At 41.4% G+C, this 4,798-nt stretch overlaps 1 long non-coding RNA gene across 1 annotated transcript; it reads left to right on the top strand.

Annotated features, from left to right (window-relative positions):
* The first annotated feature begins 2,621 nt into the window (after positions 1–2,621).
* LOC123491407 lies at positions 2,622–3,760 on the top strand. Its single transcript, XR_006661317.1, has 3 exons — positions 2,622–2,715; positions 2,864–2,892; positions 3,706–3,760. It is a non-coding gene; the product is annotated as an uncharacterized LOC123491407 (long non-coding RNA).
* Positions 3,761–4,798: the final 1,038 nt, after the last annotated feature.

Here is a 4,798-nt window from a genome sequence, read left to right on the forward strand (position 1 = left end):
CGCTTGCCGAAACTGTCTTGTTCACTTTTAATATCTGCAAAACCATGCCTTCCGAGTTGTAAAGGGGTGGTCAGCCACATGATTTGTTTTAAAAGTCTCCCGTGACAACAAAATCTATCCCATTGACTATATCAAGTAATAGTTTCTTATTGCTCTAGTTATGACGTCATAACACAGTTATGCTACTACAATTAAGGCATAAGCCATAATCAAGGGGTATACACTGAGTATACCAAACATTAGGAAAACCTTCCAAATATTCAGTCCCCCAAACCCTTTGGCCTTCAGAACAGCCTCAATTCGTCAGGGCATTGACTCTACAAGGTGTCGAAAGTGTTCCACATATGCTGGCCTATGTTGACTCCAATGCTTCCCACAGTTGCGTCAAGTTGGCCGGATGTTCTTTGGGTGGTGGACCATTCTTGATATACACGGGAAATTGCTGAGCGTGAAAAACCCAGCAGCGTTGCAGTTCTTGACACAAACCGGTGCACCTGGCACCTACTACCATACCACGTTCAAAGGCACTTACATTTTTTGTCTTGCCCATTCACCCTCTGAATGGCACACATATACAATCCATGTCTCAAGTGACATCAATAAGGGATCATATATTTCAGCTGGATTCACCTGGTCAGTCTATGTCATGGAAAGAGCAGGTATTCTTAATGTTTTGAATACTCAGTGTATATCATTTGAAAATGCAAACAAAATTGCCTTGAACTTGTCGTGTACTAACATTTTGAAAAACACTTAAAAAGTTATGTACAGATGAAGTTGAAAGGTTTTTGTTTACTGTAAGATATTACTAACAAATACTTTATTACTTACCAAAGTCATCAAATACCCTCAGAAGTCTACTGTGGTAGAGTGAGCACTTATGGACATCTCTCCACCTCCAGTGCCATTCGAAAGCAAACGGAAGGGTCCTTTTAAATTGACCATCCTTAAGAGGAAGAGTATTGGTTAAGAGTTTGGGCTTGGTTTCAATGACTTAGCCATGGCTAAAAAGCATGGCCTGGTGAAAATAAGTAAGTTGTGGGTGAAAATATGTATCAGATAGACAGAGAGACAGAGAGCAAATACATTTAGTTGATCAGTTTAAGTGCAACTGCAAATAGTACAAATGCTTTGATTTAAGGTGATGACAGTGATCCTTCGTGGGATAAATCTCTGCGAAGGCCTCAGACACTGACCACTTAACTTAACTTATGTTTGAGAAATTAGTTTCTTTGTCAATTGGGCACATGATCAAACATTGTAAACGATAATTACCTGCCAGATCTCCAGGTAGTGGACAATATTTTAGTCTTTATGGGTGGCCACCACACAGTCAGAGTAAAATATTGTCTCAACCCCACAGTCAGTGCACCGCCATATTATCTCTGGCTCGATCCCACACACGGAGCAGATGGATTTTACTGGGGGGACCATGTTCTCCACAAGGATGTTTTGCAGCTGCTCCCTCATCTCTCTCCATGCAGCCACTGTTTCCCTTTTCCTCCTCTGAGCACTGGTAGTCTGGGGATCACTTGTAGCTGGACTATGGTCCTCCCTTTGGGCCTGAGGAGGTTCCCAGCCGGAGGTGCAGCACTGAGGGACAATGTGCCTCTTTCGCCTCAGAGCCTCTCAATGGAATTTCCTTTCCCAGGATAAAGATGTTTGTTTTCTCAAATTTGGGCATTGTTGCATAATTCTGAAACATAGACAGTTTTGAAAAATCAGATTAAATACATATAGTTGATCACAAACTCAAGGAAGTCAAGAAGCCAACAAATCCCTGTCCACTTTAAAATAATACTTTCAAAAGGTATTCACTATTTGTCTCTGATGTGTCTCAAATCATTTGACAAGGATTATGCAACATTAGGGTGTATTCACTTGGAATCACAGCATCCAGTAGGTGGAAGCAACACACCTTTTTGGGTTGTAGTCCGCCATAAAACCCCACCGAAGAAGAAGAAAAACCAAGAGAATGCAAAAGGGACTTACCGGCACGTGAATCTGTGCAATAGAAACTCTCATGATCATGCACACTCAGTCTCAGTTGAAATTGTCCAAAATCACCATTGAAAGGGCCGCGTGTCACACAGTACGATGTGTGGTTCTGAATCTCCATTCAAAGGTAACGCATACCACACGTGGCGTGTGGGGTACCACATTCACCATATGAATGGTGTGATTGTTAAAATGATTACCACCTTTTAATGGGGTGATTGTAGTTAATGGGGTGAACCAAAACATTCAAGGCACATATTCTCAAAAGTGGGGTTACAAGTTTATCAACTTTCAAAGCAGAATTACTTTCTCATTGTTCCCCAACTGTAGTGTATGATATACAATTTTCTAACTCTGAGTCTCTACTTTTATCTCTTGTAAAAAACACCATTTCAAATGTTTCTACGTAAGACCGAATCGATCCAGTCGGTCACAAAGGTTAGGATTGGGGTAAAGGAATCTGATCCTAGATCTGTGGTTAGGGGCAGTGTCTCTAGGCCTACCAGTATCATTTCTGATGTGCAATTATATTGATCTGAACAGTCAAATAAATTAGACATGATACAACACATTATGCATATGTCTTAAATTTACTCCTCATCTCTTTACCCCAATCAGGTGTCAGTGCTCCCTCCATTGAGGACTCTATGGCGATGGTTGCCGTGGCCCTGGGGATTTATGGTTTGATCAAGGTCCTCTCCTGGACATTTAGCTCTGGTAACTACAATCAGTTTGAACTAAGATACACAAAAACTGCACTAATGTAATGTAAGATGTTGATGCCGTAAAGCTACTGTGTCCATCCAAAGAATGAATTTGGATCTTGTGTGTCAATCTAAGGCTTGACCTTTTCTTGCTTTTATAGGGCCCGATGATGCTAACTCACAAGAGAAGGTAATTGCGCTTTCATAAATGTTGTCAGACATATTTTGTAGTTACATGTAAGTACTATGTATCTATGTACACCGAGTGTAAAAAAACATTAGGAACACCTGCTCTTTACATGACATACTGACCAGGTGAATCCAGGTGAAAGCTATGATCCCTTATTGATGTCACTTGTTAAATCCACTTCAATCAGTGTAGATGAAGGTAGGAGACAGGTTAAAGAAGGACTTTTAAGCCTTGAGACAATTGAGTCATGGATTGTGTATGTGTGCCATTCAGAGGGTGAATGGGCAAGACAAAATATTTAAGTGCCTTTGAACAGGATATGGTAGTAGATACCAGGCGCACTGGTTCCAGTGTGTCAAGAACTGCAACACTGCTGGGTTTTTCACGCTCAACAGTTTCCTGTGTGTATCAAGAATGATCCATCACCCAAAGGACATCCAGCCAACTTGACACAACTGTGGGAAGCATTGGAGTGAACATGGGCCAGCATCCCTGTGGAACACTTTCAAGACCTTGTAGAGTCCATGCCCCGACAAATTGAGGGTGTTCTGAGGGCAAAATGGGGTGCAACTCAATATTGGTTCCTAATATTTTGTACACTCCGTTCCCAGCTAACACTGCCTTGCCCAAATCTATTTTTTCTCTCAAGTTGTATCCCTCTAGTTAACACTACAGCCCATGGATTACTATATAATATGATGACATTATGTTTGATGTATTAGTGAATTTTGAATTAGGTCTTTGGATTTCTCCCATTGTCTGTTTTGTTAGTTTACACACATAAGGCTCATCCTTATCCTCTCTCAATTACAGGAAGTGAAGTAAATGTGGAAACATCTGGGATTCCCAGGTGAGTGTGTAATGGAACAAACAAAGATGGAATTTCAGGAATAAAATGTTACCATTGTGGAAGGTGGTACATGTACAGTATATCCTGAAAGAAGATATTGAATGTCTGACCGCAGTTGACAATTAATCATCTGACAAAATATATTTTAATATGAGACCAATTCAAATATTGGCAAATGAATACACTGTCTGTTTGAGAATTCATCTCTAGAGGAACTCACAGAACTTGTGTACATGAGCGTGTGTATATGTGGATGCAGATATTTGTGTGTTGTGTAATTAGTGGTTCTATTGGATTAATTGATCCTGTGTAATTTAAGATTGAACCCTGTCATTGCTTTCTATCGATTCTGATGGTACATGTGAATATAAGACAAAATTCAACTGGAATATAATGGTTTTCATCAGAAAATATGTTGTATTTATAGAAATTCCCTGGAAGTATGTGTATATATAGAGGCTCATGAGCTTCAAGGTCCTCGGTGTCCACATCACTGAGGACTTAACTGGGTACTCTCACACCAGCACAGTCGTGAAGAAGGCATGGCAGATGCCTCTTCTCCCTCAGGAAGCTAAAACAATTGGCATGGCCCCTTTGATCCTTAGGAGCTTTTACAGCTGCTCCATCGAGAGCCTCCTGACTGGTTGTATCACCGTCTGGTATGGCAACTGCACCGCCCTCGACCGGAAGGCCCTACAGAGGGTGGTGCAGACGGCCTAGCGCATCACCAGGGCTGAGCTCCCAGCCTTCAAGGACGTACATGCCAGGCGGTGTCTGAGAAAGGCCCGAAAAATTGCTAAAGATTCCAGCCCCCCGAGACATGGACTGTTCTCAATGCTCCCATCTGGCAGACGATACCGGTGAATCAAGGCTCAGACCAACAGACTCCTAAACAGCTTCTATCCCCTGGCCAAAAGACTGTTAAATGGCTAAGAACTACTCCCCCTCACATCTACACTGCTGCTAAAATGATTATTGATTACATTTATTATTACCACTACGCTGCTGCATTGATTATTGATTTCATTACCATTAATATCTATCTATTTTATCCTG

The sequence above is a fragment of the Coregonus clupeaformis genome, chromosome 8 (assembly GCF_020615455.1).
Source record: "Coregonus clupeaformis isolate EN_2021a chromosome 8, ASM2061545v1, whole genome shotgun sequence".
Taxonomy (NCBI): Eukaryota; Metazoa; Chordata; class Actinopteri; order Salmoniformes; family Salmonidae; genus Coregonus; species Coregonus clupeaformis.